Raw genomic sequence first — 10890 nt, 5'->3', positions numbered from 1 at the left:
AATCTGGCATCATATTTTGTCTGACTCAAACCTCTCCATGGGGTCAGCGATATCAACTAATATTTTCACACTCACTGGCACATCATAATCTGCTGCGGGAGACAAGCTGTGAACTATAAAACACGCACACTGACCTCATGGTACAGTGGGACAGGGGCAACACGCTGGCACGGTGGTTAGCACTGCTGCCTCATGTCGCCGAGGTCCCAGGTTCAATCCCGGCTGAGTCACTGTCCGTGTGGAGTTTGCACATTCTCCCTGTGTCTGCGTGGGTTTCGCCCCCACAACCCAAAGATGTGCAGGCTAGGTGGATTGGCCACGCTAAATTGCCCCTTAATTAGGAAAAAATGAATTGGGAATCTAAATATATTTTTTAAAATGCTGCAGTGGGACCATTCGGGATTCTAGGGTGAATTAGAATGTGTGTGTCCACGAAGTCTGCAGCCAACTCTTTTCGAACCCTAGGATGGAGGCCATCAGGTCCCAGAGTTCTGAGTAGACCTGGAAAAAAAATACATTTTTTTGTCAAAGCTTTTCAGCTTGCACTCATCAGGTCAGTTTGCAAGAACACCAATGTCAGGGGAAACATGGCTCCTCCAGAAAGGTACGGTTGGCACTTTTTTCTCTCAAAAACAGGCCTCAAAAAGTTCTTAAAAATTAACCCTGGTTACTACACTACGATTTCTTACAACCATTGCTTTCAATTTCAAATCTTTTACCATATTCCTTCTGTCCCCATTGCCCAGGAAACATTTACGATCTCGTATTCACCTAATGTTAATATGTAGGCACATTTTAGAGCAATGTAACAATAGTAACTCCAGTCCAACTCGACTGTAATAAAAGCAAATTACTGCGGATGCTGGAATCTGAAACCAAAGAGAAAATGCTGGAAAATCTCAGCAGGTCTGGCAGCATCTGTAGGGAGAGAAAAGAGCTAGTTTACCCTCTGATGTTAGTTTCTCTGCTGTTTGGTCTTTCACACCTTTTCTTCTCTCTGGGGACTGTCATTAGCACTCTTTCCCCGTGATTTCTGTGGCTATTAGCACCCCGTTTCCCTGGGTTTCTGTGGCTTTGACTCATCTTTCATTCTCACTCCACATTATAAATATTTCCCCCTTTCTCTGTATTATAGCTTTGACAAAGGGTTATCTGGACTCGAAATATGAGATCTTTTCTCTCCCTACAGATGCTGCCAGACCTGGTGAGATTTTCCAGCATTTTCTCTTTGGTTTCAACTCTACTGTGAACTGTCCAGTCAGGAATTCTCCTGTTCAGTCACACCAGTTATCTGAAAATGTTTTGGGCAGATGCAAGCAACTCATTTTTGTACTTTGGAAATGGGAATGGGGAAGGTACATTGTTAAGTAACTACTTATTGAATAATGCTTTGTCACTGCAGGTGAATATGCATACATTCAGTGTTTCCTGGTCCACATGTTATGTATAGGCACTGAAAGTCATCTATAATCCAATACATTTTGACTTGGAAATGACATAGTACGAGGCTGGAGAGGTTACAGGAGTTAATTATTAACACCTACAGAAATTCCAGTTATCAGAAGGAACTCACTTCATTCCACATATGACGAACCACAGTAATAACAGCAGAATCCAACTCCTGTAGTCATTTGTGCACGAGCTTGTGCCTCAGAAGGTGGGATTTGAATGACCGAGTGAATCCTTTCCCACACACGGTGCAGGTGAAGGGCCTCTCTCCGGTGTGAACTCGCTGGTGTGTCAGCAGGCTGGATGACTGAGTGAAATTTTTCCCACACACGCTGCAGGTGAAGGGCCTCTCCCCGGTGTGTACTCGCTGGTGTGTCAGCAAGTTGGACAAATTAGTGAACCTCTTCCTGCACACGCTGCAGTTGAAGGGCCTCTCCCCGGTGTGTACTCGCTGGTGCGTCAGCAGGCTGGATGACTGGGTGAATCCTTTCCCACACACGGCGCAGGTGAATGGCCTCTCCCCGGTGTGAACCCGCTGGTGTGTCAGCAAGTTAGATGAGTTAGTGAATCCCTTCCCGCACACAGAGCAGGAGAACGGCCTCTCCCCGGTGTGGATTCGCTGGTGCGTCAGCAGGCTGGATGACTGAGTGAATCCTTTCCCGCACACGGAGCAGGTGAATGGCCTCTCCCCGGTGTGAACCCGCTGGTGTAACAGCAGGTTGGCTGTATGAGTGAATCCTTTGCCACACACAGAGCAGGTGAATGGCCTCGCCACAGTGTGACTGGGTCGGGGCATCTCCAGCTCAGAAAGTGGATTAAATTCCTTCCCACAGTCCCCAAATCTCCATGGCTTCTCCATGATGTCCCTGTCTCTCTCTCTCTCTCCCCCGGTCGGTCAATCGATTGAAGTGTCACCCACACAAGGCTTCTTCCCACTGTGAATGGTGCGGCGTGTTTTCAGGCTGTCTAACTGGTTCGAACACTTCCCACAATCAAACATTCACTGTTACTCAGGTCCTGACGAATCGAGTGTCTTTCAAATCTTGATTCCACGTATTCCTTGGAACTCCCTGTCTGCTGTAAAAGGAGTTTGTAAATGTCATCCCGGTTAGTACAGGATAGAAATTCAGAACAACGTTAACTTCTAATAGGGGGGTTGGTTGAGGGAATCAAGGAGGTAGTCGGAGGGATGGGTTTGGGTGGGTCGTCAGGGGCGGGGGTTGCGGTCGGTGGGAAAATAGTTTGGGGCGTTGGGAATTTACTCATTGGGTAGGGAGGGCAGTCTGGGGGTTGTGAGGGTGGGTGAGGAGTGGGGAGGATAGTCAGGTCGTGGGGGAGGGGAGTTGAGGGAGCGGAGCAGGGTGATGGTGGGGCAGTCGCGGGATGGGTAGGGTGGTCAGGGGGTCCAATGGAGAGTCAGGAAGGGCACACCCAGGAGTTAGAAGTGGTTTTAATTCGTCTAACTTTTCCTGGGTAACTAGTAAGAGAGTTTCAACCATCTCTGATTTAAATTGGAGCAAGGACAGGATAAACCTCCTGAGCAATTCCCACCTAGTCCTTACTTGGGGGTGGGGGGCAGGGTATCCCCCTGAGTACAATCACCCTGGGGAATTATTTTCTCTCCTGGTCACTGGGACCCTGAAGCCCCGCCCATTCCGTTGCACGCCAAGAGGGCCGCGCATGCGCAGACGCCTGCCTGAATCAAGATGGCGGATGCAATCCGGAGACGGTGGCCGTTAACTTGGGCCTGCGACCGAGGCATAAAGACACCGGAGTGAAAGACACAGCACCTGTAGGCCCTTACCCGAGGCTGTCGAACTCCCCGGGGTGTTTCTGAGCCCTGCTACTCCATTATTTCCCCCGCTCGCGGGGCCGCCGACGCCACACGTCCTAACACCGCTCGCCCCTCAGCAAACTGACACTGCGCATGCTTCCGATCCCAGCTCTGCGCCTGCGCTCTGGCCCCGCCGTGCTGTGAATAGGGCAGATTCAGGTGCGCGGGGCATGTTGGGTAACACCTCCGCCATTGCAACCAATGGCAAACAGAATTGTGATCTGTATTCCTCCTGATTGGGATAAAGGTTCACATGGCGAATTAGGAGCAGCATGGCGATTAGCATTGCTGCCTCACAGCGCCAGGGACCCGGGTTCGATTCTGGCCTTGGGTGCAGAGTCTGCACGTTCTCCACGTGTCTGCATGGGTTTCCTACGGGTGCTCCGGTTTCCTCCCACAGTCCAAAGATGTGCAGGTTAGGTGGATTGGCCATGCTAAATTGCCCCTCAGTGTCCAAAAAGGTTGGGTGGGATTACGGGGATAGGGTGGAGGCATGGGCTTCAGTGGTGTGCTCTTTCCAAGAGCCGGTGCAGACTCGATGGGCCAAATGGCCTCCTTCTGCACTGTACATTCTGTTATTCTATGACTGTATGGAGTTTGCACGTTCTCCCGTGTCTGCGTGGGTTTCCTCCGGGTGCTCCGGTTTCCTCCCACAGTCCAAAGATGTGCAGGTTAAGTGGATTGACCATGATTAATGCGCGGGGTTACAGGGGTAGGGCGGGGGAGTGGGCCTAGGTAGGGTGACCTTTCAACGGGACGGTGCAGACTCGATGGGCCGAATGGCCTCCTTCTGCACTGTGTCATGAGAATGTCGCTTTAAGAAATGTTTGGCTGCTCATGTTACTGCAGTGATGGCAGAGTGTGGGTGGAGCTGAGCTCTGGATCTGCTTTTTAGTTTCACTTTGAGAAAAGCTTGGGTGTGTCTGTGTCTTTTTGGTTTCGTTTCAGTGTTGGAGCTGAAGCCAGACAGAGCAGGTGTACTGCTGTTCTCTCTGCCATGAAAAGACTATCTCTTGATCATTTGGTGAATTCAGAATTATAAACGTTCTCAGTATTGAATGTAAACATGATGTGCTTCTGTTAAAAGGTGTTTCTTCTGTCTTCTGGATGTTGTTTGGGAAGTTATTAAGGATTACTTAGTGTTGTATTCTTTGGGGGTTGTAGTTGAATTGATGGTTGCTAAGATGTTCACTGTATGTTTTAAAAAGGTTAACTTGAGTTTATAGAATAAACAGTGTTTTGCTTTAAAAAATACTTTTCCATTTCTGCTGTCCCACACCTGTAGAGTGGCCCGTGTGCTCCCCATACCACAATCTAGTAAAAGTTGTGGGTCAGGTGAACTCCATGATACACTTTGGAGTTCTCTAAACCCTGGCCCATAACAACTGTAGGGATTCTATGATCAAGGGTTGGCTACCATGGTTAGTCCTGGGTGTGATCAATAAGTAACAGAATAAAACACTTCATAGAATCCCTACAGTGCAGAAGGAGGCCGTTTGGCCCATCGAGTTTGCACCGACCTTCCGAAAGAACACTACACTCAGGCCCATTCCCCCGCCCCATCTCTGCGCATTGATCATGGTCAATCCACCTAACCTCCACATCTTCCCAAGCACTCTTCCTCCAGAGAATGCTCCCATCATGCATAAACTGCATGGAAATTTTAAAGGTTTCTGCACTGCCAGAGTATTTAAATATACAGTTCTAATGTGGAGAATAGCCAAGGTAGATACAGCGTGTAATAGATGCAATGGGAATCTCCCTCTGAGTTGCCCCATCAGACACCCCTAGTCTATAATGAACAGCTACTGAGTGAGCTCTTGTTTGCAAATGACTGCGCTCTCAAAGCACACATTCCAGAGGACACTCAGCTACTTGTTGATTGCTTTGCTCTAGCCTTGTAGGAGCACAGGACTTAAAATTAGGAGTAGGCCATTCAGCCCTTCAAGCCTGTTTGTCATTCAATAAGATCATGGCTGATCTGGTCGTGGTCACAACTTCACTTTCCTGTCATCTCCCCATAACCTTTGATTCCCTTGTCTATCTGCCGTACTCTACCCTGAATGAATTCAATGGCCCAGCCTCCTCTTCTTTCTGGGAGAATTCCACACACTCACGACCCTCTGAGAGAACAAAATTCTCTATTTCTTAAAATGGAGACCTCCTTAAACATGTCCTTAATTCTAATCTCACCCACAAGTGGAAACATGCTCCTGGTATCCACCCTATTGAATCCCCTCAGCATCTAATCTATTCTGTTTCAATAAGATCACCTCTCAAATTCTCTTAGCTCCAGGCGACATAGGCAATGGGTGAAGTGAACATTCCTTGAACTGCTTCTAACGTAGGATCTTTATTCAAGTGAACTGTACACAATGTCCGGGATTCTCCGCCATTGGTGCCAGTGAGAACGGAGAATTTTGCGTTCAGCCAAAACGGGACTGATTCTGAGGCTGGTCAGAGGCGGGTCAGAGGAGGTACATAGGTGGGTCAGAGGCGGTTTAGAGGAGGATCATAGGAGGTTCAGGGGCGGTTGAGAGGAGGTTCAGGGGCGGTTGAGAGGAGGTTCATGGGCGGTTGAGAGGAGGTTCATGGGCGGTTGAGGGGAGGTTCAGGGGCGGTTGAGAGGAGGTTCAGGGGCGGTTGAGAGGAGGTTCAGGGGCGGTTGAGAGGAGGTTCAGGGGCGGTTGAGAGGAGGCTGACCGGATTGATACCTGGAATGAGCGGGTTGGCTGATGAGGAAAGGTTGGACACATTGAGTTTGTTTCCACTGGAGTTTTGGAGTGAGAAGTGACTTGACTGAAGTATGTCGGATCCTGAACCGAATCGACAAGATGGATGTGGAAAGGATGTTTCCTCCTGTGGGCGAGTCCAGAACTAGGGGGCAGGGCACTGTTTTAAAATTAGGGATCGCCCTTTTAGGACCGAGATAAAGAGAATTTTCTTTCTCTCAGAGGGTTGTGTGAGTTGGGAACCCTCTACTTCAGACGACAATGAAGACTGGGGTCACCGAATAGTTTTAAGGCGGAGGGCTGTGTGACTTTGGAAATCAAAGGTTTTTGGGTTGGGGCGGTAGTGGGGGGGGGGGGGGGGTTGATGGGGAATGTGGCATTTTGCAACACAAACAGATGAGCCAATGATCTTATTGAATGGCAGAGGAGGCTCAAGGGGCTGAATGGCCTACCTATGCTCCTGTTTCGTATTGCATAATATAATCTTTATTAGTGTCACAAATGGCTTACATTAACAACGCAATGAAGTTACTGTGAAAATCCCCTCGTCGCCACATTCCGGCGCCTGTTCGGGTACGCAGAGGGAGAATTCAGAATGTCCAATTCACCTAACAGCACGTCTTTCGGGACTTGTGGGGTTGGGGGAAACAGCGCGAGTGGAGAGAGAGCCGGGACAACGAAAACAGCGCGGGAGGAGAGAGCCGGGAGATTTAAAAAGCGCGGGAGGAGAGAGCCCGGACAGTGCTGGGAGAGGTGAGTGCACAAAAGGTGTGGCAGGAGTGCCTTTAGACACAGAGTGCTGATTGGAACAGAGTGCATCTGAGTTTAGGTGAGTGACTGAGTTCGGGTGAGTGGCTGTGTTTTTGTTGGTGTTCGGGTTTATCCTTGAGGTTATATAAAAAAAATGTTTTAAATTATTTAAATTAATTAACTAGTTGAATATGGCTGGACAGGTGATGTGCTGTTGCTGTATGATGATGGAACTGGTGGATCCCATTGAGACCGTCAGTGACCACATCTGCAGCAAGTGTTGGCTGCTCGAGGAACTTCGGCTCAGAATTGATGAGCTGGAGACCGAGCTGCACACACTGCGGCACATCAGGGAGGGGGAACATTACCTGGACGCTTTGTTTCAGGAGGCAGTCACACCCGGTAGAATAAGTACTGTTAATTAGGACGGTGGTCATGGACAGAGTGGTGTGACTGCAAGGGAGGCAGGTAGGGGGATCCTGAGTTTAGGAGTTGAGGAGCCTCAGCCCTTGACCTTGTCCAACAGGTATGAGGTACTTGCTCCCTGTGTGGATGAGGAAGAGGGCTGTAGGGAGGATGCGTTGACTGACCACTGCACCGTGGTACAGGAAGCCATTCAAGAGGGGGGAGCAAAAAGACAAGTGGTAGTTGTAGGGGATTCTATAATTAGGGGGATTGATGGCATCCTTTGTAAGCCAGATCGAGAGTCCTGCATGGTATGTTGCCTGCCCGGTGCCAGGGTGAGGGACATCTCTGATCGGCTTGAAAGGATTTTGGAGGGGGAGGGGGAGGATCCAGTTGTTGTGGTCCACGTTGGGACTAACAACATAGGTAAGACTAGGAAAGGAGGACCTGTTTGGGGATTATCAAACACTAGGGACTAAATTAAAGAACAGGTCCTCCAGGGTTATAATCTCTGGATTACTACCCGAGCCACGTGCCAATTGGCATAGGGTTAAGAAAATTAGGGAAGTTAACACGTGGCTAAAGGAGTGGTGCGGGAAAGAGGGATTCCATTTCATGGGGCATTGGCATCAGTACTGGGGCAGGAGGGACCTGTACCGTTGGGACGGTCTTCACCTGAACCATTCTGGGACCAGTGTTCTAGTGAATAGGATAAATAGGTTGGTCACAAGGACTTCAAACTAGCAAGTTGGGGGGAAGGGAAGGGTAAAGCTATGGACAGTATAATGGTTAATGGAGAGCAAGGCAGCAGGTTACGTGACAGGTTATTATGTAGAGATATGGGTTCAAAGACAAGGAAAATTAGGAGAAAGGGTAAGAGGAAAAATAAATTGCGAAAAGTTACTGATCAAGGTGTTAGGATTCATAACAAAGACATAAAAAACAGCATAAGTGTACTTTACCTGAATGCTCGTAGTATACAAAATAAGGTAAATGAGTTGATGGCGCAAATCATCGTGAATGACTATGATTTAGTGGCCATTACTGAAACATGGTTAAAAGATGGTCACGACTGGGAGTTAAATATCCAAGGGTATCAGACTAGACGAAAGGATAGAATGGACAGTAAGGGCGGTGGTGTAGCTTTGTTGTTTAAGGATGGCATCCGGGCAATAGTAAGGGATGATATTGGTGTTATGATGGACAAGGTTGAATCAATTTGGGTGGAAATCAGGAATAGTAAGGCGAACAGGTCACTGATAGGAGTAGTCTATAGGTCACCAAATAGTAACAGGGTGGTAGGGCAGGCAATAAGCAAAGAAATAACGGATGCATGTAGAAATGGTACAGCGGTTATCATGGGAGATTTTAATCTGCATATCGATTGGTTTAACCAGGTTGGTAAAGGCAGCCTTGAGGAGGAGTTTATAGAATGTGCCCAGGATAATTTCCTGGAACAGTATGTAATTTTTGTAAGGGCCACGAAGAATCCAGCACGAGTTTTAAGGATACAAAATAATAACGTCTATTTACTATAACAATATATACATAACAGTAGCAGTAACTTCCCTTGCTACCTTCTCCTTCCATGCTGGTTCCTGAACTGGCCAGCTTATTTATACTAGGAGTTTCTCCGCCCCCCTCATTGGGGAAGTTCATACTCCGATAGGATTGTGGGATAGTCATTAGTCCCCAGCCAATCGTAAGTAGGCAGGTTATAACATCCCTCCCCCCCAAAGTCCAAGGAATCCACCGAAGACCCTGGCGAAGGAAGGCGTCGAACTCGTCTTGCCGCAGGCCGGACACCATTTGCATGCGGCGCTGGATCAGGCGGCGTGTAACGAGACGGAGACCGGCGCTTCCGTGATGAACGACGCAACGGTTGTACATCCACGGCCCGTGGACCCGAGGATTCCCCCTCTGATTCATCCTGTGTCTCCATCTCGGAGTCAGAGTCTGCTGCCTCCGTCATGTCAGCGTCTCTATCTCCATTCGGTCCCGTAACGACCTGCGCAGGCTTCGAGTGAGGCACCAGTGGAAGATTTTGAGGACTACCTTCCCTTGTCTCTGGTCTTTGCGGCTGTTGAACTGAGCTCCGGGGGCGGGGAATCTTTTGAGGGGATGATCTTCTGGACCGGACGTGGTCTACATGTTTTCGCTGGAGACGACCCTGGGCTTGCACTTGGTAAGATATAGGGCCCGTTTGGCGAAAGATTACACCAGGAACCCATTGGGCACCACCAGCAAAATTCCGCACGAATACTGGGTCACCGGGCGCAAACTGCCGAATCGGCCGATACCGAGAAAATCCCTGTCCCTGCCGTTCTTGTGTGCGGCGTACCTTTGCGCCAATGTCCGGGAAGACCATACTAAGGCGGGTGCGAAGTCTTCGGCCCATTAGGAGTTCTGCGGGAGCTACCCCAGTCACTGCATGGGGGGTGGTCCTGTACGTAAACAAAAAGCGAGCCAGTCTCATGTCCATTGATCCGGAAGACTGCTTCTTTAGGCCTCTTTTGAATGTTTGCACTGCACGCTCTGGCAACCCATTTGAAGCCGGGTGGTAAGGGGCAGTGCGGATATGGCGGATGCCGTTCATCTTTGTAAACCTAGCAAACTCCTCACTCGTGAATGGAGTGCCATTATCCGTGACCAGCACCTCGGGGAGGCCATGCGTACTAAATGATAAACGCATTTTTTCAATTGTTGCGCAGGACGTTGTCCCCTGCATCTTATGCACCTCCAGCCATTTGGACTGGGCGTCAATTAGTAGAAGGAACATGGATCCCTGAAAAGGGCCTGCGAAATCTGCATGTAAGCGTGCCCAAGGCCGCCCTGGCCATTCCCAGTGATGTAGGGGCGCGGCCGGCGGAAGCTTCTGATGCTCCTGGCAAATGGAGCAGTTTAGGGCCACCTTCTCAATGTCGGTGTCGAGGCCTGGCCACCAGACATAACTCCGGGCCAACATTTTCATCTTGGTCACGCCCGGATGCCCATTGTGCAAGTCTGATAATATCAGCTCCTGGCCTTTTTCCAGGACAATCACACGCGTCCCCCACAAGAGGATGCCGTCTTCCACGCTGAACTCTGACAGCTTGGAGGAAAATGCCCGCAACTCGCCTGGGAGCTGTCTATGCTGCCCACCATACAGGACTATGTGCCAAACCTTTGACAGGACTGGCTCCGTCTGGGTCCACTCACGGATCTGTGATGCCGTGACAGGCAAGGTGTCCATAAAATTTAGGGCTGCAACAACCTCACCGGTCGTGGGGGTCGACATGGGGCCGGTCGATAAAGGCAATCGGCTCAGTGCGTCGGCATTTGCTATCTGCGTACCTGGTTTGTGCTCCAGAGAATACTCATATGCAGCAAGCAACAAAGCCCAGCGCTGGATCCGTGCAGAAGCAATGGGCGGTATTGGCTTATCCTCTCTGAAGAGTCCCAGCAGGGGCTTATGATCAGTCACGATAGTGAAATGGCGGCCGTACACATACTGGTGGAAGCTTTTCACCGCAAAAACCACTGCCAGGCCCGCCTTCTCGATCTGCGCGTACTTTTTCTCCGCTGCAGTCAATGTGCGGGAGGCGAAAGCTATCGGTCGCTCGGCCCCGTTCTCCATCTTGTGGGACAGGACAGCCCAATACCATACGGGGATGCATCACATGTGACGAGCAAAGGCTTTCCCGGATCATAGTGGGTTAGTAACTCAGACGACGACAATTG

The 10890-nt window shown here is 49.6% G+C and overlaps 1 long non-coding RNA gene across 1 annotated transcript; it reads right to left on the bottom strand.

Annotated features, from left to right (window-relative positions):
• Window positions 1-1512: 1512 nt before the first annotated feature.
• On the bottom strand, window positions 1513-3366 carry LOC140404729 (uncharacterized). The gene is made up of 2 exons (XR_011938559.1): window positions 3254-3366; window positions 1513-2526 (listed from the first exon to the last, which is right to left on the bottom strand). It is a non-coding gene; the product is annotated as an uncharacterized lncRNA (long non-coding RNA).
• Between the last annotated feature and the right edge of the window lie 7524 nt (window positions 3367-10890).

This window comes from Scyliorhinus torazame, chromosome 31, assembly GCF_047496885.1.
Source record: "Scyliorhinus torazame isolate Kashiwa2021f chromosome 31, sScyTor2.1, whole genome shotgun sequence".
NCBI classification, from domain to species: domain Eukaryota; kingdom Metazoa; phylum Chordata; class Chondrichthyes; order Carcharhiniformes; family Scyliorhinidae; genus Scyliorhinus; species Scyliorhinus torazame.
The sequence above is the reverse complement of the archived record's forward strand: the minus strand, read 5'-3'. Positions and strand labels throughout refer to the sequence as shown.